At 37.1% G+C, this 25,443-nt stretch overlaps 1 protein-coding gene across 2 annotated transcripts in view; it reads right to left on the bottom strand.

Moving 5' to 3' along the window:
* LOC129005686 (FERM, ARHGEF and pleckstrin domain-containing protein 1-like) overlaps positions 1 to 25,443 on the bottom strand; it is a 93,831-nt gene that overhangs the window by 60,119 nt on the left and 8,269 nt on the right. The window contains exons 1-2 of one of the 2 annotated variants that reach the window (XM_054434651.1): positions 19,117 to 19,274; positions 427 to 583 (exon numbers count right to left, since the gene is read on the bottom strand). The gene's annotated coding sequence lies outside the window, so the exon portion shown is untranslated. Of the gene's footprint in view, positions 1 to 426; positions 584 to 19,116; positions 19,275 to 25,443 lie in introns of those variants that run through there. The other variant, XM_054434650.1, reaches the window with a different exon arrangement.

Below are 25,443 nucleotides of genomic sequence, written 5' to 3' on the forward strand. Positions count from 1 at the left end.
CCGATATTAACCATTTTACCCTGATGCCAGACCAGTATCGATACTTGAACTCCGATACAGGACCGGTATCGATACTTAATCTCCGATGCTGAACCGATATTAATCATTTAACCCTGATGCCAGACCAGTATCGATACTTGGACTCCGATTCATGACCGGTATCGATAAATTGTCTCCAATGCTAGACCGGTATCGATAGCCTACTTGAACTCCGATACAGGGCTGGGTCGATACTTGACTCCAATGGTAGACCGGTATCGATACTTTTACTCAAATGATTGGCCAGTATCGATACTTTGACTCCAATGATTGACCTGCACCGATTGTTTGACTCCGATGCTAGACCGGTATCTATACTTCGACTTCAATAGTCCAGAATATTTACCCAATCTCAACACCCCAGGATACAATATTTGATAAACTCACCACTTTTCAGTTGTATCAGAGAACGTGTCGGGTCGAGATCATATCACAGTCAGGTCCGCACACACATATCACACTTTACACTACGCGACACACCACTACACGCACAGTCACTGTCACTGCTATAGGTCGGGCCGGGCTGCCATCTCCTCGGTTCCTTCTGAAACAACAACACAAACATCAGTCAGACATCAGACAACACGTAGGCTACATAACTAAAACTAGGGTCTAGGTTAGATGATAGAATCTTTTAATATTTCCAAGCTACAACTGCAATACATGGTTTAACAGCCATTGACTAAAATCAATACACCCAAGTTCATGAGCAAGCAAGTCGCGTTCCTGAGGCAAACTCTATTATCATTAGAGCTCTGCAGCGCATAATACGGGTGTGAACCCGTATTAGATTTATATAGGTACAATAACCACACGATGTACGGCAATATGTACTTACTTAAATACATTTACGCACAACATTTTAACATAAACAAGATATAGTGGTGAATAAAAAGTAAAAAGTCCTGACAATTTCCGTTAATGCACTACCACAATGGTTTTTTGAAAATTTTTTTATTGTTACAAATACTTTTTAGGGTAAGGCTATCTTAGGTTGGGTTAGGTTAGAACCGAGGCGTAACGTAAACCTTAAATTGTGTATAACGTACTTAACGGAAAAGGTCCATAAGTAGGCTACACAAACTATATTTTTACTAAATTTTTAAATCACGTTAACAGTATATAAAAAAGCACATTAACTTAAACATCTCATTATTCCCTTCTTCGATTCAGTGTAAAGTACAACAACGAAGGTCAAATGACATACATTATCATTATCGACTGATAAACCCGAAATGGTTAGGCAACGCAACAGATATCTACGACAACCAAAGCCTTTAAACAGTACAATATCGCTTCATTCTTCTGTTCATGTTCCATTTCCCAAGAACAATGCTTAATTTCAACGTACGAAAGGTGAAGGTGAAGGTGAAGCAATCAAGGTAATCCATGACAGTTTTTCTTGATGCAACGAATAACTAGGCGATACAAAAAACGTATTAGGAACTTACAGTATATGGATAGTCATAATTATATACAAATCCTGTTTAGTAGGTAGTTTTAGGTTCAAAGTAGAACCAGGGGAAGACCACGAACTAGATGGTCGGATCAGGTCCAGCAAGACATGAGTTAGGGAATTGAAGAAGATTCTGAGGACAGAGACAGGTGGAGGCGCTGTGTTGCTGAGGCCAAGTAGGACCACAGACTGGGATGAATACGAAAGGCCATGGATATAGGTAAGTTTTAGGTTAGGTTAGTTTAGGTATGAACCGAGGCAGGACTCAAAACCTCAATTGTGTAACCCCTACAAATAATTTAGGGGCATTCGTAACGGAAAGGGACCACTAACACAAATCTTTGGAGGGGATATTGACGATGGAGGAAAGTTATCAAAAAACACAACCGTGGCAGTGTGAGGATATTAAAGCAAGGCCACGAACCACGAGACCAGGAAAGCGGACCAACCTCGTCACACTGGCCCACATCTGGAGGCGGCCTCGGCGCGACTTTGCCGTGACGGTAGCATATCGTGCCGTGCCGTGTCGTGACGGACTCATCAACGTTTGACAGATCGCTGTCACTTAGCCCACTTGCGCAGCATGACTTGTGCCAAGGTCGGTAGCGAACTGTCGAATTACTCTATCCCACAGGTGAAACACTCCAGTAGCAAACCTACAAGCGAATTACCAGTGTGGCCCAAATCGCTTAGTCTGCAGGTTTGCTGCGGTGGGGGTGTTTTATTTTCTATGTTGGCGTATAGTTTAAAGTTGTCTGTGAATTACCCCATTTCATGGGAGTGTTGCACGACGTCCAAATTTCACGATGTCAAATTATATACAGTAATTCAGTATCACAACGTCCAATATAAACTATTCAACTACACGACGTCCAGATCTCATCATGTCCAAAGCTTGTAGAAAGATTACGTTTCTTGCAGTTACTGTACTTTTGGATGTCATGGGTACTCTTAGTCGTCGGGCGACAGCGCACTTTATACTCATTGGACGTCGGGAAACAGCTCAAAGCTTATATTTTGGACGTCGGTTTATTTCATTGGACACTGACACTTGGGCGTCGTGCAATGCATCCGCATCATATAGCTAATGATAGCACACTCATAGCGGTTGGTTGATTTTAAGTACCTTTGGTTCAAGTCCCGTTCTAGCCAATAAATCAACTGTACCCCTAGTGAATTTCAAAACCGCCATCAATCCAAAATCCTAACCTATCACCCCAATCACAACGTTTCCACACTCCCAACATTAGCAGTCAGTTGGAAACATATCATTACACGTTGAACTGCCCAATTTGCAGCACGAGTTCAACGTCATCATAACGTGCGTCGACGGTACCCTCCTCATGTATAAATCAAATCCAACCCAACTACTGTCGTTAATCAACACGATGACGATTTGATTCGAAACACGTCCTCGACTACGTTGACAGAGCTGAGCTATTATGGCTGGGACTGGGCGTAAACTATGCTCAGTAGGCTAAACACGAGTTATACATCCCAATTCCAATTCTAAGGAGCAGAGAAGAAAAATATGGAGATATATTATAATATAGGGGATATTCATTTTCTAAAAGAAAGTGATAATTTTTACGAGATTTGCCTACACTACAGCATAAGAATGGACTAAGAATGGATTACTGATCCACAAGCTCCAAATATACAACTAAGTTCTGTTTTCGAAGAAACCGTAAGAATGACCTGGAACCCCATAGAAAATTGTCGAATCTTTCTTATTAATTTATTACCACTGTATTTTAAGGTTAAAATGTTATAATTGTAAACAATAACTGTTTAGCATTAGGTTATTTTAGGCTGGGTTGGTTTATGTTAGAATCCAGACAAGCCATGCAAATTCAATTAATTGTGTATTATTACATACGGATTATACAGGGTGTCCCGTAACTCTCTGGACACATGTATATAGCGCAACATTAATGGTTTATGAGTTTTTAGTATAACTTTAAACGAAAATATTTCTGAAGAAGATAAACATGTTTGCAAAATCTCAACGCATCTCAAACCGTTTAGGAGTAATTAATTTTTTTGGTAAAAAACACATAAATACAGACAAACGGTAAACTAGGCACCACTAACCCATGTTCCTATGGTGAAATGTGTTTGTCTTGACCTAAGCAATAACGCTATATACATGTGTCCAGAGAGTTACGGGACACCCTTATAATGGTAATAAATCGATTGGAAAGGTCCAAAATACCTTTTGGTTTCAATCCATCTGGCCTAGCCCAAAACTGCTTGTTTAGCTCAATGATTTGCTGTAGTTGCAATAATAACCATAACATCACAATTAAACCTAAAGCTGTTCAGCTTAACCTTTAGTTTTATTTTACGCAAAACAATACAAAATGCTTCGTCTATGTAAAACACAAGACATGATACCATAGAGCAAAAAATATTCCATTACATTCAATATGCATGAAAAATACAGAAAAACATAATACAAATTTTTCAACAAAATTAGAATGCTACCTGCATTATTCAAAGGCAATAGATATGCCTGACTCTACAAGGCACTTGGCATAAAATAACCGTAGAATTATCCAATGAAAAAACCCAGACGCTATATTGAAGACGATCCCCTCCTATATAACAATATCATCCAGGTCTGATATTACCTTGGAACAAGGCCAAAGCCAAGTGTACGCTGCGAGTTTTGTGATAAGGGAGAAACTTCGCCCTTCTATTGTATATGACAAATTTAAATATTGTAACAATACAATGTGTTTTATAACATAGTCGTGATGATCTTGATGACATTTGGTATGTAGGTACTAATCCATGTTATCTCTAGGCGTTATTTTATATTTTTTTCTTCTCGAAAATAGCCCGAACGATTTTGATAGAAATGTAGTATGTTGTAGCCCTTGAACAAAATGGCACAACTCCCATCGCTGTATAAATTACGGCTCAAAAGTTATTGCAACTTTTGTTATTTTCCCATAAAACCCCAAAAAAACAACGGAAATTCGGATTTTTGAAAAAATTCCGGATATTAAATAAAATTAGTATGTTATGATCCGTATAATTATATACAATATAATGCAACCCACCATTGCTGTAAAAATTGCGGTTTAAAAGTTATTGCATCTTTTGTAATTTTTTCCCTATAAAATAGCATAGGTAACAACTGAATGGAACTTGAACGGAAGGCCTAAACTCCCACTGCTTGAGCATGATAAAGGTTGTCGACAAGCTAATGGGAAAAATTATGTGTCAAATTGCTGATACCGTTTAGTATAGTCTGTTGTCATTTATAGGCCTAAGATTTTTTATTTCCTTCATATTGTGATGATCTTCCCGAATCACTTTGACGAAATTAAAGATTCCTTATTAAAGTGGCGCTAGTAAATGTAGCGCACACCAACCATTTCTCGTTAATTTTTCAATGTTTTATGTGTCTTTTGTAAACTTTGACAGGGTCAACTTAATAATTGTCTGATTTATTTTAAGTTTTGTGCGACCTGGTGAGGAGTCAACAGCATTGAAACGCCAGCATTTAAAGAAAATATTTTATTGAGGTAGCAGCAGTGCTGACTTCATGTAAAATTTACAAAAAGGTGTATTAAATATTATACAATCCTAGGGAATAATTTCAACAATATTGATTTTGAACCTCCAAAACTCATTGTTTTGACAGCATTTCGAACGCAGTAACAGCGAGAACAATGAATGATTTAACGGTTTTTAGAGTGATGAACAGAAGACTAATAGGTTTAGCAATCGGTTTGTATCAGCAATGTTGGCTTTGAAACGTGTTAAAACCACGACCCAAATAACTGTGAGTACCAGACGTATAATAACACTTTTTTGTGGTACTATTTTAATACTGGATTTGTGAAATTAGGCGTAAAATATTCAAAATAGCCGCCATTTTGAAACAGTTTTAGAGTTTTTATTCTCATTCACACAAATTTAGCGGTCAATAAGATGAACATTTTGGCAGAATCGCAATGTTGTAGTTAAAACCTTTAAGTAGTTATAAGTAAAAAAAAAAATACCCCCACCGCAGCAAACCTGCAGAATAAGCGAATTTCAACTTGTCTGATTACATTTTTCCAAAAATATTTCCATAACTAAGACGTAATTATTCCCAATTTAAATAACATTAGATTTAACTAGTGCTTAGGTTTGCTGCTACGGGGAAGGTAAAAAGTGCTTTTTGACCATACGTCAATAGTATAGGATGAAATCAATAAATTTGCCAAATTTTAACGATATATATCCATAAACAAGTAAACTACAACAGTTTTCATTTTCTCCACAAGAATAACATGGGAATTTTCAATTGCACTATTTTTGAATTTTCTCCGTGACCGTTAGGTATACAACAACGCTTCAATATACTAAATTATTTCTTTTTTTAAGCTCTACAAAACGGTTTAAAAGAAATAGATTTTTTTGTTTTTAGGGTCAAAATGGAAAAACTTTATTTTTACCCCATAAACCCCCGTTCCCATGGTCCGATTAGTGGTTTTGGTATCTAGGGATCTCAAAACGAAAAATTATATCGGTACCTGGTCCAGGTCTTACCATGAGTACTACGGTAATAGCTTATTCCCTATATGGGACATTCGCTAAAAACACACAAACAAACGAACGCTAAACCAAACAAAACAGCACATACGTTTAAACCAACTTTTTGCTTATTTCGACCCCAGGAACTACATAAATTACGTCCCCGCTTTTTTCAACCCTGTAGACGAAATTTATACTTCAGTGTTTAAAGTCCTTGATGGGTTTAAACCCTTATCTACCAAACTCGTATTCCTACATCTTAGAATCAACCCTTTTCAATCTCAGTCTAATTTTTCCTCTCTTGTTGCCTGTAGTACTACACTGGGGGTGGCAGTGGGGGCGGCAACATTCTCGAAGTTCCTTATCTGCCGCCGCCCATAGTAGTACAGTCCCATATCGATCCACCAGACTGTACCGCGTACCGCACCCTTAACAAATTTCCGTCCTTAAAAACCCCAAGGGATCGAAACGACATTATCGCGGTTTGAGAAATCGACACCGTAAACGTCTCAACTTGTGTTCTAAAGATGGGTTGGGATAGAAATGCATATTCTCACATTGTTTTGCATTTACGTTTGTGATTACCCATGAAGGTTTTTGCGATCTCATAAAAGTATTATTTATATTCCAAATCATAGATTGCACTGCATTTACTACCATTGGTGTTGCACGATTCGCAACAGAGTATGTCATAACTGGACCATAAAATACTACAGTAGAACCCCGACTTGTTATCAAGGTTGAATTCTTATCGAGGCATTTGATTAGGCATAAATATATATTTGTAAAGCCTTTACGTTCAAAAACTAAATGAGAAATCACGTGTTGTACAGCAAAGATTTCAATACAAACCATTAGTTATATTTTGGAAATATTAATTACATCAGTAAAATTTTGAAGTGGCATACGAAGGTCGTATTTGCAAGGAAACTTACTCTTGGCGACCTTCCAATATAAATTAACATTGACTTTCAATGAGGTGTACTAATGAAACACAAGATAATTATTTTACATTTTAATCAACAACGATAAAGCTTGACTTCATAGTTTCGTAGTTATTAAAAGAATGTTTTTTTTTTACTAACTTACCGGAAAAAATGTTTACATGTTATTTGGAAACATACGTCAAAGACATTATGTAGGCCTAAACTGAACCTACAGTAAGTAGCGCCAAGATAATAATCAGTTTATCATCGAACTATTATATAGGTTGGAAATATAACACTACCCTATGTTGGGAGTGAACTGGTCTTGTGAAGCCTTCGGTCCCCGAAGTCCCGGGTTCAAATCCTGCAAAACACCAATTTATTTTATCTATGGCTCAACCTTCTAGGTCCATCCTGAAGTTGTGAAACGGTTCCGAAAAGCCTATGCCCTATTATGTGCAGGTGGGGGAGGGAATACTGTACTACATACGCGAGTGTTGCAATGGTAAACTTTCTTGCTTATACACATTCTCAGTGCAATGCTGAGTAGACAGCACTAAATAATCAACAGTATAGTTACTACGGCATGTAATCTGACGCCTTAAACAACAGCCATGTAACAAAGTACGTTTACACGGCACGGCGGTTCCATAGTCAACTATACTCTGTATGGTAGAACCTGTTTCCTCTCTGTCTACCTGGGCACAGAAAACATACTACTTTTGGGGGACTGGCCAATGGTTTAAGGCCCTGGCCAGTCCATAGAAGACGAAGGATCAGACAGGTTCTGTCAAACAGACTATATGAACTGTAATGAATTTTATGGTGGACAACCTAGTGACCTAATAACCAGTCTAAACAACCTAACTTTTCCATAAAAATAATAAAATTAGCATTCTAATCACAAAATTCAGTAAAACACTACTACAGAATCTCCTATCTTTTACAAAACAACTGCAGGACTTGTATTGTATACATAATCTTTAAAATGCCCGACACGTAGTTTGGAGGTTTATAAACTTGTTATAGAGTGGTACGTCTGGGCAAGATAATAGAAGCCGTCACGTGAGAATTAATGATCCATCGAGCAGCCTCAAGCCCCTATTGGAGCGTCAATGGGATATGAGCAGCGGTGTTTAGGGACATTGTTCTCTAGTTTATATCTTTACCAATAATTGCATCGGTTAAAAATATCCCAATTGACGAGTTAGTAAGCCATTTAAACCTTTGTACTAATTACTTACGGCTACTTGATGCGACATCTAGTATGTTACTGATAGATATTGGGTCTTGTAAGTTTAATTGAACTGTAAGATATTTTCCCTTGCATTTTTTACTCTAAGTTATTATCTGAGTTAGTATTTTTGAGATTCTAGTTTCCCAATTCCCCTGAATAGAGGACCTGGAAATTTTATATGGGGTAGGTTTCTGTCGGTCAACCTTCAAGATAAAACAGTCCAATACTGTAGTTCTGAACTCGAATGCCAGTGTGCAAATGGATCTAAGGTGTTTTTATAAGTACTGAGTAATTATAGTCTGTTTAATGGAACCTGTCTCCAGACCCTCCGGTCTACCTGGGACCAATTGTTTACGGCCCGGGCCAGTCCCAGGTAGACGGAGTCATGAGACAGGTTCCGCCATACAGACTATAGTCAAGTTATGATGTATGACGTCACGTCAGGTGTGTAGTGTTGTGGTGGGCGAGCTGTGATTGTGTGTGTGACGTGTGGGCGTATGCGCGTGTGGGCGTGTTGCAGGAAGGGTGTATACGCTACACGCACAACTGTCTCTCTCACTAACACTACCAACTGTGACTAGTGAAAGTGTAAACTTTCATTTAGCGCTTCGCACGAGGTTCTACGTTTGAAAGATTTGACGTGTTATACCAGCCAGCAATGGATTACAGTAACACGGACTGTAATTTCTGATACATCTAATAGTGACACCTCCTAATACGTGTAAATCCATGAAACTGCAATTAAGTAAAAACATAATTACCGAATACCTGGTTCCTATAGTCTGTATGATGAAACCTGCCTCCTCACCCTCCATCTATGGGTCTAAATTGCATACGGCACTCTCTGCTGTTGACCTTAGAAATAAAGGTCATCAGTAATCTACTAATTAACTAACTGATTGGCTTAACTGAGGATGAGTAGAATGAGGAGGAGGAGGAAGAGGAGATAGAGGAAGAGGAGATAGAGGAAGAGGAGGAGAAGGAGGAGGGGTAAAAGGAGAAGGAGAAGAAGAAGAAGAAGAAGACGACGACGAAATAAAAGTACTGTAGATCGTTAGAGCATTAGTCATCAGGTCATACTCATAAGCCTTAAAAAATATATAATACCCCCGCCGCAGCAAACCTGCCGACTAAGCGAATTTCGATTTGTCTGAATTGATTTTCAGTTAAATATATTTTAATAACATTAGGTTTAACGAGTACCTAGGTTTGCTGCTACAAGGAAACTAATAAAGTGTGTTTTTGAGTAAAATATTGATAACTTAGTACAAAATAAATAAATTTGCCAAGTTTGATCGAAATATATCCATAAACAAGCAAACTACAACATTTGACAATATTCTCCATAAGAATAACATGGGAATTTTAAATTTAAAATTTTTTTAATTTTCTCCGTTACTAATAATTGAACAAAAATACTTTTATATACTAAATTATTTGTTTTTTTAAGCTCTTTAAAAAGGTCTATAGAGAAATCGGGAAATTTTGTGTTTTGAGGGTCAAAAGTGAGAAAAACCAATTTTTATCCCATAAAACCCCCCGTAAAGCCCCGTTCCCATGGTCCGATCGTGCTGGTTCGCGAACTCATTCAAGTTTATCCCGCTTTACACCTTTAAACCAAATTTCATCAAAATCGGACAAAAATTACTCAAGTTATCGCGTTCACGGACGTATATATATATATATATATATAAGTCTATATATATATATATATATACATATATAAAAATTTGAACGAATGGTGTTTTTGGCCTCTGGGGACATCAAAATGAAAAAGTAAATCGGTCCCGGGTCTAGGTCTTACCGTGCCACCTACGGTAATAGCTACTTCCCTATAGGGAAATTCGCTAAAAAGCACGCGATGAAGTAATACACGTGTTACACTCTGGACATGGTGTGGTGGATGGCACTTTCAAACTACTGTAACTTTACCATTATGACCAACGATGTCATGGCCTTGGAGCCAATGATGTCAAATTTTAAAATCGTTCACCTTCATGATATGAGCAATAATGAGCATTATTTTTTAACATTCTATTATTAGTAGTTAGGTTCGCTAAATTAGTATCACCGGCCCGAACGCCATTTTTACCACAAACCCTACCACTTTCTAAACCTCTCTATAGATGACAGTGGTTTCACTACCGTCCAAGATGGTTTAGTACCGTCAAATTTGGTACTACAATGTCTACAAAATTAACCAGCAGTTGAGTTCTAGTCGTCACTAGTCCTCAGTCAAAAAACAGGTTTGTCGCTTTCAATTGAGAACCAGCTTGTATCTTGTTTGGTAATAGCCAAGGCCCGCATTCTCTATTGTAACGCATATTAAAACGATTAAAACCCGTTACAGCGTCTGTCCACCTGTCGCTTTCTAATGCATTCTCGGTCAAAATGCCCTTAACTTTGAAAAATGATATAGTAGTTTTAAAGATAGTGTTAACGACACGAGTAGAAATTTGAGGTCTGGCCGATTGCCTGAAAAACTTCTACGAGACGAGTGTCGTTAACACTATTTAGTTGCTTACACTACTGTACCTACGATCGTTTTTTTTATCACACACAATCACTTCTCACAACTTCTAGAGGTTATGTTTTAGTTTATAACCTCTAATTGCCCCTGACAGTGATGCAAAGACTCAGTGTTCATTAGGTGAAATATACAATAGCTTTTCTGTCTTTTAACTTCTAGTGGTCTTAACAGCTGATTAGTCGTTCGAAACATCCATTCCCAATCCTTGACCCTCATTGGTCTGTTTTACATTATTTTAATTGTAATAAAATACTACTACTACGAATAAACGGTATAAAAATAGTATTTGATGGAACCGTGGTAACTTATGTATGTAAAACTATGGAAGAAGTTAAAATGATTTGTTAATATAATTTGACCACCACCACCTAATGCCACTTTATTATGCTAACGACATATTGACATTAAGCCTTGACTGCCCACATGATTATCACAGCTGTTGGGTTTATTATGCAATATCATCAGCTGTTAATTCCAAGGTGACGACTAATGCCACTACAATAGTAACTTTCCCCACGCATGGTGTGCTGTTAGATACTGTCAACAGCCTTCACTTTGGCAAATCATTTGTTTCGCAACAAAGAAAGGTTTGGAAAAGTTTCGTAATTGCCCATCTCGGGGCAAGATATTTGTTTACGAGCGAGGCAAAGCCTAGCGCTATTTTCGATAACAGCTGATATCAAAGATTGTAATTTAAAGCAAGGGGAAAACAGTCAGCTGATTTCTCTTGCTCTAAATTTACTTTGTGCCCTCAAATCAGTTCTCCATTTTGTCAGCTACGCAAGCTATATGTTTACAATTTATTCCTATTATTGAAATTAGCTTTTTTACTATTAAACAATACAAATGTCAACGGAAATATGCATACATTAGCTTTTCTGTCTTTTAACTTCTAGTGCGTATTTACTGCACATTGAACGTAACCTTGAACTTCTAATTATGGTACGTAATATGTTTGCCTGATCGTTTGCTTATTGTTTGCCTTTTTTGCTCTGATTTTATATTAAATAATGTCCATATTAGGGAATATAATAGTCTACCTTTAATTCCACTGAGTTGTGTTATTCTGTATGTATTTTTGAGTCGTGGTAAAAAAGTACAGTGCACAACTTGTACCAAAAGTTATTTTTCATCTCTTGCTCCAAAAGGTTGTATTTTTTACATGTGGAGTTTCAAGCGTCAAGAATATTCGCTAAAACATCAAACTCATCGTGGGACACCCCATACTATTGAACCTGTCACTACGGTCACTGTTGAAGAGACGTGCGTCAGACGGGTTTGTCAAGAGAAGAGATGACAATGGCAGAGGTAGAGCAATGAGAAGGTCGTTGACCTGTCCCATCGTCTCGTCGATCTGCTAGACTAGACCAATAGTCTTTCATCTCAACTAATTAGGAGTCAAATCGTTTGCCACAGATTGATTTTAGAGACATATTTCATCAGAAGTTCCAATTGCTATCCAAAAAATTAACGCCTTTATTATAAGTGAATTAGTTATTGCTTGTTGAATTTGAGATGTTTAACATAGGTATTGAGACCATTGCGAGTTTTCTTTACTGTTTTAGATTCTGTTCAACCACAGGGTGTAAAGAAATCAAAACACGGAGATGCGAGCAAATGTCTAAATCGATTGGCGACAGCTGTCGCTCGGGCTGCGGCGCTGCTTCCTTCCTATCTTGTACCTTCGCAAATGTGGTTGGATCAAACTATTTCACCCAATAGACACGTTTACTCTTCTACTAATTGATCAAACTCTACATCAATTCCCGTTGACTTTGTTCTATAGATTCATCAAACTCAAATTCCGTTTAGATAATAGCTTTGCATCTGCGATTGGATCAAAGAAGTTAATTCGTACAACAATAGACACGCCGGCCTTTCTTCTATCAAACAAGTTAATCATCCAACAATAGACACGCATTTTTGCAACTGCAGTTTTATTAAACTTATCAATTTATTATCCAACACAAGACACCCGGTTGTGTCGCCTTTCTTCTATTAATCGGTCAAACTCAAATTCCGTACAAACGTTGCTTTACATCTGCGATTAGATCAAAGAGGTCAAACTTTACAACTACAGTTTGATCAAAACGTAATTAATCAATTTATTGAAACAGATATCTTCGCGACATTACGACGACCAGTCTTACATTAAACAAGTCACCGGCTGTGGTCATTTTAATCTTATTTATTTATTTATTTAAAATACAAGAGGTTCTACCCGCGAATTCACGGGTGAACAGAAGCCAACATTAAATTAATTTTTATCAACTTTGACTTTATATTTCATTTAAAGGGCCCAAGTTCGAGAAATTGTCATCTGAAAGGATGTTAAAAGCAGTGGAACCTTCATACCTTACGTCCTAAGGTGGCCGAGGTGGGTACGGTTGTACCTGAACTCGCCTCTCTCTTCCACTACGTCTTTAATACTTTACTTTAATACTTTTCAATGAAATTGCGACCTGTTAAAGATCCGTGACAACCTCTTGGAACGAAGAACATACATGGTTTGTTAATATCATATCCATCGTGTTTCGAACACCTTTAATCACTCAATTGTATCAAACAGCTAGAAATAGCTTCACTGTCCATTCGCCGCACTTATTTTAAGAACATAAAAGTAAATAATTAAATAAGTAAACAAAAAATGTAAACAAACAAACTATATTGTCAATTGCATTGGCCAGCTGTTGTTCACTAAATTAATCGAATAATAACTTCCAAAACATGCAAGGCGCAGCCCTTAGGAAATCAGCCTGTGGGGCAGAGCCCTTAGGGAGTTTGTCCATATCAATACTTCGGAAAATCTACACACTCTAAGCTTCATTTTGATATGCCATATGCCTATATTTTTTTTTGTAAATGGCCTTATAACCGTTTACATAAAATTTGATTGTATCACTTTAATAATATAATAGATGCCTTCATTTATTCAAACCATCACATTGATCAATCATATTGAACATTAATGTTCTCTCTTTTCTGAGGTTTGATCAAACATTTTGATCAACACACCAAAGAGTGCCGTTATACCTCCTTAACAACCGCTGAACAAATCTTACCAAGATCATTATCTTAAGATTCACGGCCACGATTGAATACGCTTGGACATACGTGTCTCGTTTGACAAAAATAGAGGCTCGATCCTAGTTTTCTTACAAATAATCTTTGCTATTTTTATATGCATACACCTAAACTGTTTACCATCTCATTTACACATTATGACATAACATGGATTAGTTTTTACACTGTGCAAAAATCCCTCAGCCCATTAGAACCATAAACTAATAAACGTGGTAAGAAGACGAGTTTAATTGCAATCAGACTATTTACACACATGTTAACTTTATTGTCTCTCTGATAAGAGATACTGAGGTCTTTGTTCTTATCAAGCTCCGTACTGACTTTTAAATTCAGGTCAAAAAAGGTAGAAAGATCTTCAGGAAATATTAAACTTGCCAAGAAGACAAATAACATAGAGGTAAAACCATCTGGACATGGATTTTTAATTTAACGTTTTCAACAGTTTTCAACAATCACGCTGGTTCTAAGAAACTTTTGAAGGGAATCCTCTAATCGTTGAGATGGACCCTCAGGGATTATTCAATCAGAATCAACCAAGGTCAAATCACTTTGCTTGATCACCGTCAGCCCTAAATACAGTGGAAATTTAATCCTAAATTGTCTTTTCTTTGAATATAGAAATCTCGGGGGACGGACCGGACGGAGGGACATTGGAGACGGCTCGGTGTGATTGAGCTAAATAGTCCACTTCCTACTGTCCGTAACTAGAAAATTGCCGCAACTACCACAACCTAAACCTTGCACAATGCATTGCATACAGGCGCTCAAACTTGCAAACCTTGCATACAGGCGCTCAAACTTGCAAACCTTGCACAATGCATTGCATACAGGCGCTCAAACTTGCAAACCTTGCATACAGGTGCTCAAACTTGCAAACCTTGTACAATGCATTGCATACAGGCGCCCAGACTTGCAAACCTTGCACAATGCATTGCATACAGGCGCTGAAACTTGCAAACCTTGCACAATGCATTGCATACAGGCGCTGAAACTTGCAAACATTGCACAATGCATTGCATACAGGTGCTCAAACTTGCAAACCTTGCACAATGCATTGCATACAGGCGCTGAAACTTGCAAACCTTGCACAATGCATTGTATACAGGCGCTCAAACTTGCAAACATTGCACAATGCATTGCATACAAGCGCTCAAACTTGCAAGCATTGCACAATGCATTGCATACAGGCGCTCAAACTTGCAAACATTGCACAATGCATTGTATACATCCGCTCAAACTTGCAAACATTGCATACAGGCGCCCAAACTTGCAAACCTTGCACAATGCATTGTATACATGCGCTCAAACTTGCAAACCTTGCACAATTCATTGCACACAGTTGCTGAAGCTTGCATACAGTAAACTAGCTTATCAAGTAGGAGTTGCAAGTTTCTAAATGGATTTTTGTGTTTCAGGTGTAACGTCTGTAACATCTGTGAAGAAACTAGACTTTTGGACTGAAGGGTGGTTGATAATAACCTAATAAATAACTGGCTGGATAGCTGAGTGTTCATAGTGCTCACCTAACAATCAAGAGGTCGCAGGTTCGATTATGAGAAAAGTCATAAACATTAAGGTTCGAAACTGGACCCAGCTGTTCCTGATCATTGGGCTTTAAATAAATTATCCTGACTGATGAAAAAGCTGAAGACCAGTAACAAGGCTACACAGATCATCTCACATTATTCTACACTCATCCTTCACTCATATTTGGGTTAAAAATGATAATGATGATAACCTTGTGGGCAAACAGACACATACGTAGGTACGACGGTACCAGCAACCTAAAAGATCAAAAAGGGGTTCAGAGAATTATTCACGGGAGAAGAAATTGCATCCTTTCTCCGATTCCACGAGATAGTTTAAATATTTTTAAAAGTCGTATGGTATCCCTACTATCCAGTGTGCAAAAATTTTACTAAATAAAAATCACACTCAAAAATGTTACTTGAAGATCAAACCGTAATTAAAATATCAATTCATACCTTAATTTTCCCAACCTGTCTTACTTACTATACTTACAAAGAGGGTCGGTAAAGGAGAGTCAGATTTTACCTGAAAGCAAAAAAAGTATATTATTACAAATTGAAGTATATCATATCACTTAAGTACTAAAACAGAAAGGATTCTCAATCGTTTAAGGGCCCTGTAACACCAATGAATGCTAAATTACTGTAAATCTATATCACCATAAACGTATCCAACATCAATGATTAATTAAATATTTTAAAAATCTGTGAGAGGGCAAAGCAAACAGCTTTGAAAAAATGGTACCTTTGTCACATGGTGTACTAAGATCAGCAGTTTCTCGACTAGTACATCCATCTAGTAGTAGGTCCACAAACCATCAAAAAGCTACAGACTTCTCATTATCGAAACCGGCAAACTTCTGATAACAAATCAGACACAGCTGATATATCCAATCCAACCATCTAATCAGCTGATACGTTTTTCCACGCATTCTTACAATTAGCATCAAACAGCTGACTACAAGATTTTTCGCTGAACACAGCAGTTGTATTGTCTTAACGTAGTTTGACAAACAAACCTTGACTGCGAAATAACCTGACTTTAAATCCAGGGTATTTCAACAACTTTTCAAACGTTGACCTCTTGGACGGGTTAAACCAATGGGTTTGGGCCATTATCTGCAAAAATTAACATATTTTAACCCACTTCCTAAAATTAGGTTAATTTTAAATAAACAAACCCCAAACAATAAATTAAATTAGTCAAGTTTTAAAGTCACTTTGTATAAGTATTAAACCACATCGTTCGTACAGCCTTGATCCAGACGTCTTCTAAATTAAAATAAAACAATCTTAGCGAACTTTGATTGCAAAATCCACTATTCTCTGGTGATTTTTTCACCATCCCCAAAAACACTGTAAGTAGCGATTTTAAAAAGAACATATTTATGAGTTCATCGGTATTTGTACATAAAGTGGTTTCTTTTGCCTTTCCTCTGTTTTCATTTGTTTTTGCGTGTTTTTCTTGTACGCAATAATTTTTTTAATTTATAGTAAGAAAAGACATGTGCATGCATGGTTTGCTTGGACTAAATATTGAACTCTTGAGAGAAGATACTTGGCGACTTGAAGAGCAAGTCCCAAGAGACATGTTGCCGCCATATATTTTCCAAGACAATAAATGAGAGAGCAATATTGCCGTAACTGCCGTTTGGAGCGGACCAGAGGCAGTTAAGAGTTTATGTCACTGAAGCAGCACTCGCGGTGACGTACATTGCCACAGCATACAGCACGTGTAGTAATGGCCAAACTACAGAATGCAGACGAAACTAAAACTTACTATAGCTTACAATGTATAATAAACCTCTAAAACCCGTTTTGACTTTGGTGAATTGGGGAACGAGCTGGTCTATAGTCTGTATAATAAAACCTGTCCACCGACCCGCCTACCTGAGGACTGACCAACGCTTTAAGATAGGAGAACGCCCAAGTAGACGAAGTTCCATCATACAGCCTATAGTTGAAGAGCGCATGAATTCGGCCACCTATGTTTAAAGACTGGGTCTACAGTCTGTATAATAAAACCTGTCTACCGACCCGTCTACCTAAGGACTGACCAATGCTATAAGACATGCAAAACGCCCAAGTATACGAAGTGCCATCATACAGCCTATAGTGGAAGAGTGCAAGTTTTCGGTTACCTATGTTTAAAGGTTCTCTGGGTCTGCAGTCTGTATAATAAAACCTGCCCACGGACCCGTCTGGCGTCTATCTGAGGACTGACCAATGCTTTAAGACATGCAGAACGCCCAAGTAGACGAATTGCCATCATACAGCCTATAGTGGAAGAGCGCAAGAATTCGGTCACTATATGTTTAAAGGTTCTCTGGGTCTACAGTCTGTATAATAAAACCTGTCCACCGACCCGTCTACCTGAGGACTGACCAACGCTATAAGACATGCAGAACGCCCAAGTAGACGAAGTGCCATCATACAGCCTATAGTGGAAGAACGCAGGAGTTCGGCCACATATGTCCCAGGTTCAAATCCCGCCAATCACCAATGGATTTTATCTAAGTGATTATGTCGCAACGCTCAAGGATTAGCCGTAATGTGTTAAAGTGTAACATTTCCGGGCCCTAGCTTTTTGACCTAGGTCTAGGATGTGAATTTGGGACAAACCCCAACTTTGTTGAAATAGTGCTACTCCAAGGATGAGGTCATAACTTGTGTTACTTGATCCTGGGGTTACCGTACCGCGCTTTTCGTTGGCTTTTCCCTATTGTAACCTGCATCCCTCTGTACGACTAGCCTATGTTTCTTAACGTTAAGAATGTTGACGATCACTATAGTAAATACAACTTAAATAATAAATGTAAATGATAAAAGGAAATTCAAGAGGTATTATGCAATATTATTTCTAATTAGAGGAGATCGAGAGAAGTGTAATTATACAGTTGAACCTCGATAACAAGACTCCCATGGGCATTATTAAACAAGATTTGTTATCAAGGTTGACTTCTTATCGAGAGGTTTCAATAACATGTGATTAGGGGGTAGAATAAATTCCAGAGGATTAGAAAATATCACTTTATCAAGGGTGACTTGTTATCGACGGTTTTGTTATCGAGGATTCATTGGATCTTTAAAGTGTTAGGGAAAAGCAGTTTGGAAGAGATATTATCAAATTAGGTTAAGCATTCACGTAACAATAAGTAATGAACTGAATACGAATTTCGTAAAAGTGTTATCAATTTTATAGGGTTTAAATGCTTAGGTCAACAATAATAGTGTTCGTTCAAGGACGTTGCACAAGAAAACTACATGGCTTTAAAATCTAATGGATTTTGAATTATCCAGAAACTAGCTTAAACACTGAACAATAACAATGCTAAACAAATTTACAGTATGCATCTAATATACTCATTGCATTAGTAATCTAATGAAAATTGTAAATCAATAATCAATGTTTACATTTGAGTTTATTGACGTCTTGGTGAGTTAAGTATTGAAGACTAACTCTTATATCGATAAAGTATTTTTTTTTCTAATTATAGTCGATTACTCGACAATATAATGGTCGTAAGAAATCGTTACGTTTTAGGAACAAATAGTATATAACAATGTTCAATACGATATCGACAAGTGTAGAGGGCAATCCAAACTATCATCACAAATTAATACACGTTTGTGTGCAACCTATGGATATAGCATCGACAATATTTATGTATATAATATAAGATGTCTTAAAACACCTTCCGTTATTTACAGATGATTAACTCTTTGAAAAGTAACCTGAGTTTTCTAAACAGTGAAAATGATTAGGTTATCTCTAAACTCACCTTCTGATTGAGCCAAAACGTCAGCAACTTATATCCACAAATGTACACAAATAACCTACGTCAAACGTTTGTCACTTGATCTATAAAAGTATAAAATTTCTACAAATCCCTCACTTCACTACACCTCGGCCCGCCCCTAGTGACACGGTGGAACGAAATTCTACAGCGAACTGACGATTTCTCATTTCTCTGTTTCTCAGTTCAGTTCAGATCCTGCCCGCAGCCGCAACACGTAGCGACGGTGGCGCCGACGGCAAACTCGGGAACTAAACTCAACAACCGCTAGGCTAGATCAAAACCTACCGCACTCGCAGTGAAAATCTATCAAATTGTAAAACCTCGATAAAAAGTCGATAACAAGCCTTGATAACGAAACGTATTTAATAATCTTAAGATTCTTGTTATCGAGGTTCTCCTGCACTGTGAACTCGAGTAGTTGAAACCAATTTCATCAAACTATTCAAATAACTACCCTAAAACATTTCTAGAAATATTGAAACATTGACAGCTATTTTTATACCCCATAAAATAATCTATCCCCACAAACTCCGTGTTTTGAGTGTTATCAAATAATTTTCCAGACGTATTCAAAGGCCATTTACGTCAATACTTTTCCATACATATTCATCATTAGCTAAGGGATTAAGTAAGCTACTTGCTACATTTGAAATTTTTGAGTAATCTAATCTACACAACATGTATACAGAGAAACTAAACTCTACAAACGAGTTCACCAGCTGAACTTGACGGGAAGGAATCTCAGCAAGCGAGTCCGCCCACGGCACAAGCTGGTAAGATAATTAATTAAGGAGTAAATCAACTCTTAAATTCGACTTGGCATCATTGCAACCGCTGCAACAGCTCACATTACCCTAGATACATAGGCTACTCCATTTAATAGGTGAACAATTGCCCAATTTTAAGATTCGAAACAAATTAACATTAGGCTAATCTTCTCTCAAACTCCACGTATCATTCCCTTTTCTTCTTTTCACACAATATTCTATCATAAATTCGTCAAAATGTATCTTTCCAGCACCAAAAGCTTCACACTACCACCTGCATTTGCTTACACTATAACACATGACAAACTACATCATTTCAATAAAGTCACAACAGTAATATCTCAAGATCGACGTCTCATTCCTTCTCTCTTTGATTCCTACACTCGTTACGACTCGTGATTGTGGCGGGCTTTTTTAATCTCGGCCCAAAAGAAAATTACGCCCCTCGTGACCAGCGGGGTGTGAAACCGAGGGGTCTTTTGTCTCGGCTCTGGGAGTCGCGCGTAATTGGTAGCCCGTCGTATACGGTTTCTGTAAACACACTCGGGGCTTGGTTGTTTACATTACCTCGAGATTCACCGTCTTTCGACACGGACAAAATATTTTCACGATGCACTCTTATAGTTGTAAACTGATATTGTAAAACAGGGAGGGGTGGTTTTTTTTTGGGGGGGGGCAATGATAGAATTTTGAGGATTTTTGAGTAGTTTATGTGGGAAGTTGTAAGAATTCTATCTTACTTAAACCCCAGATTATTAAAGAAACATGGTTCATTATAATTAGAAGGTGAAAAACTCAAATTCCGTTCACAAAATTTAGGTGGTTTGAGAAGGAAGCGATTCCATCCCTTGCTTTCGCCTCACCCCAACTTTGAAACAACAGCTGACAGCTGTTTTAAAAAATTGGTGGAACACCCAGAAAGCCTTCCCATTAAACTGCCTTAATTTTGTTAACGGATTTGTTACGAATGCAAGATGAGTGTAGAATGGAATGAGGCGATCCGTGTTGCTTTGCTGACTACGATCAGCTGTTTCCTTGGCAAGGATCATGTAAGCGATCAGGAACAGCTAGGTACAGTTTCGAACCCAAAATCTCCTGACTTTTCACAGTATTCAGACCACCTTTTGATAGGGCAAGCACTAAAATCCCTCAGCCAAATAGTCAAATCGGTTGAAATTTTGCCAAAACAAAAACACACTTCCAAAGAACGAGGCGAAGAGATGTGTTGCATAGTTTAGAATATTATCAAACGCATAATTCCAAGTATTTTATCAAACATCTTCAAGACACTCTTGTTACATGATACAGTCGTTATACACTTCCGCGTCGTGATCGTCGCTAGGGGGTCTGGAGAATTATTTATATCCAGGATGACGACTGAGTGTTAAACTGCCGCACGTGTACTGCAGAAGGATTTCATTTAACCAGCTGATGTAACACAGGGTGTCCCAAAACATCGGTGTCATTTAAATACATCCGTACTTAACAACGTTCTACCTGTGTTGGTTGTACGAACCTCGATAACAAGTCTCTCACGGGGATTGGGTTGAAAATCATCAAGGTTGACTTCTTATCAAGGTCTGCTATGTGATTGAGGGTGAAATAAATCCTAGGGGATTTATGATGAACTCTTTATCGAGGTTGACAAGTTATCGAGCGTCTTGTTATCGAGGTTCCACTGTATCTGACACATCCTGAAGTTTACTTTTACTCATAATTGTTGCCAAGTTTATTTCTAGGAAAAGACATTGTGACCTAAAATTTGTTTACTAGCAAATAGGATTAAAATTCACCCAAGAGTTTAAATTACATAACCAACCAATTTAAAATTCTGCAATTTTTTCGAATAACGTGGAATAGTCTGCGTTGGTAGAGTATGAAAATAACAGTGATTTTAGTACGCAGTTTTTTCAAGAAATTAATTATTTTACGAGCAAAAACCCTTAACAACCCAATTTATCTTCATATTTAATTACCCGATGACTTTATGAACGAATTTAATGCAGTAAACTAATCATCTTCATTAATTACTTTTAGATAACTTTCGAGCAAAAAATCGCAATTACTTGATGTTTTACGAGATACAACCCAATAAAATTCAATCTCAAAGAAAATGGAACCTAGAATAAATTTGATTGGTATCTTGGCGATTGACACTTCGTAGGCCTACTATACTTTGCGTGGTCAGAGAAACGCTTAACAGTTTGATCTGGATATTTCATAATGCTCAAATTTTTCTTTACACGCGTGTGGTCCTGGTCCATCACTGTACTGGTTGACTGCCGCTGTAGCTGGTCGCCATTAGACAGTTCCGCCGGCGTTTTTGTACCTAGACGACACTCGGATGTTGCGGGGTATCTCCATAATTGATACAATAAGGGTTTCCTGTTCCTTACAAATTACGTGGCCAGCGGTGACCGTTTCATGTCTTGTCTCTCCCGCACGCAAAACACTAGGAAAATCTGAATAGCTTTCATAAAATATTTTGAATTAGGGCATAGTATTCAAAAGGTTGCCGCTTCCGAAACTGAGAAAAGTTATAGACCCAGCTGTCCTTGATCATGGGGCTTTTAATCAAACAGCTGATGAAACAGCTGGTCATAGCTTTGGCTATTGAGTATCCAGTCAGTAACAAAGCTACAACATGCATTTCACTTCATTATGTACACTCATCCTTCACTCATATTTGGGCTAAAATACGCACCAAAGTGGCGTCCCTATTTTGTTGTAGGGAAATCACGAATACTAGAAAAAATACCGGTATGGATCATAAACATAAACAAATGACGTTGTTGGCCCGAATCCTATACTAATAGCATTGAACATATGTTTCGGCAGTTCCATTTAAGCAATGTTAAATAGGTAATGTTTATTTTTGGGGCAAAAACGTCATTTGTTTATGTTTATGATCCATACCGGTATTTTTCTAGTAATCGTGAGGAAAATTATATATCACACTATGATCGCAACATGATGAATTACATAATAAAAAGAGATACAGCATTGGCATAATCAAACGCAAGAGTTGGTTAGCTAATTGGTATTGTAAAAATTAGCATTTAACAAACTTACTAAACTAATACTACATTGTAATAAAGTAAGCAATACGATTATCATTATTGTGGAAATGCATTTTCCACATCAGGTTGTATTAAAGCTAGGATACCGTGCTGATGATAACTAAACAATAATGTAGGGTTATGCATTTTGAAGCACAACTTACAAAACAGTGTCATAAATTATACACTTACAATCACAAAACCGTGAAAATATTGAAACAAATACAATCATTCAGGCTAACTAAAAATGTGAATGTGTTCAATTAATTTTACTTTCCTATACTACAAATCATCCAAAATGTTAAAACTGTATAAGAAAAAAATAATAAATAAACTACTTAATCTTAGGACTTCAGTATATAGAGAAAAAAACAACATAAACACAGTTTAAAATCTTCTTGACAAAAAATAAAAAAAACAACCTCAAAAGAAATATCGAATGAAAAACGTTATGGAAATAGAATATGCATCTGTTTAACATCGAGAAGGGCGGATATTTGGACCAAATCTTTGTCAACATTTGAAAACGGGGCGGGGAGTTGGGCTGGCGATCAATACGGTAGTGTGAATGAAGTGTAGTAGGGAGTAGGACAGCACAACACTACACACAATGACTTAAACCCAGATAATGACATACTATTATGTATAGAAACTGATATTTTCGCATAGAAATGTGATTGAACAGGAATCTAATTTGAAATACGAACTATTCGTAGGTACTTATCATGAACATGAACGAGGTTTCAAGATTATTTGCCCACAGTTTATGTATGGATCAATCAATTTTCATGTGGAGCAAACTGATAGTAAGAATAAAACTGTTTCCCTAAACAAACAAATTCTAGTTTTACCGTTACTTTTTACTACTTATGTAATTCTTAAAATTGACATAATATGGGTTTATTTAAAATGTTAAAATCTATCAAACGTCTTAATTATATGGAATAATAATATTTTCATATGCAAGATTTCTTTAATACCCCCTATTAATTGATTTAAAAATGGAATTATAAAAAAATTGTCCCTATAGTAAATTTTTAATTTAACCGATGTTTATGTAGAGCAAACAAATACCAGTAATTAAAAAACTGTGTTTACAAACAAATAAATTATAGTGTTACTGTTTAATTTTTATAATTATTTAATTCTAAAAATTGTTTGATATCGTCTCAGGAGTATTTTATTTCTAATAGGCATTTAAGCCTCTAAAAAAAAATAATAATAGCTTAACAACATAGAATAGCCGTTACCTAATCTGTATATATTAAATGTCTTAATCACCTTTAGGAATACAGCTGCATTTTGTCAAATGAACATATTTGCTTAAAATTGGTGTCTTCCTAGACTAGTGATTAACGTGTCAGACTTTAATGCGAGAGGGACGGGGTTCAATTTCCAGCATATCCCCAAATCATTGTATCTTTTATAATTATTTTTATATTTGCTTATGCGTTGGAATAAATGTAAAAAAACACATTTTTACCTTTTAATGGTCTTAGAGGAAATAAACCCCTTGCAGACTTATAAATAAGGCACTTCACAACTTTTGAGTATCCCAAAACTTACAGCAAACTTCCAACTTCGACACAACAACTGCATTAGGTACTTGGGAGTCAAACTTAGCATTTATAGTCAACCAGTAGTTTGTGAAAAAAGACTTACTTTTTATTTAGAAAATTACTCAAATAATTATTATGCGTATCATCTGTTTCTATGTACTTATTACAATACAGATTTTTATCTGTGACTGTGACATCCCTTTTTTACCTGTACTACTAATAAACCGATTTTCACGATTGAGGTGTCATTTTAAAGGGTATTACCTAGTGCAGGGACCAATGGTAAATTTAGGGCTTTGTCCCTTAAACCTTTTATTTATTTTCAGTGGTTGTTTTCAAAGAAAACACAGGGTTTCCTACTAACTTGTTTTATAAAGATTTTTATATGTGGAGTAATGTAACTGCCAGTGGCGGTTCCAAGGGGGGCTATAGGGGCTAAAGCCCCCTTGGACCCTTGAAATTTGAAATATAAATTAAAACATGCATTTCAAAATATAAAGCAACGTCAGGTTTTTAGACCCAGTTAAAGAAGTTGAAAATGGCTTTAAAAAGTCACCAAGTGGCTTCAAAAATAGCAATTTTTCAGGAGAGGACCCCCAAACCCCCCTGTTTTGGGACCCCCCCCCCCACCCGTTAGCACCCCCTTGACATGGTCCTAGATCTGCCACTGGTAACAGCTGATTACTTCAGATCAATTTTTAAATTAAAATGGCAAACAGGAGACAAAACTGTTGATGAAAATGGATTTTGAATAGACTTTTATCGATAGTTGTAACCTGACTAGTAGGTAAGTAACTCTTTGGTATGAGCGAGTCTACAATCTAATTTTTTTTTAACATTACAAATTATTAGTTTTTTTTTTTTTTTTAAAGAGGTTGGCGGCCTCTTTTAACCTTGCATTTGCCCGTCCACATAGACTACAAC

This window comes from Macrosteles quadrilineatus, unplaced genomic scaffold (assembly GCF_028750875.1).
Source record: "Macrosteles quadrilineatus isolate MER2022 unplaced genomic scaffold, UCM_ALF_1.0 Scaffold_30__1_contigs__length_1495292, whole genome shotgun sequence".
NCBI lineage: Eukaryota > Metazoa > Arthropoda > Insecta > Hemiptera > Cicadellidae > Macrosteles > Macrosteles quadrilineatus.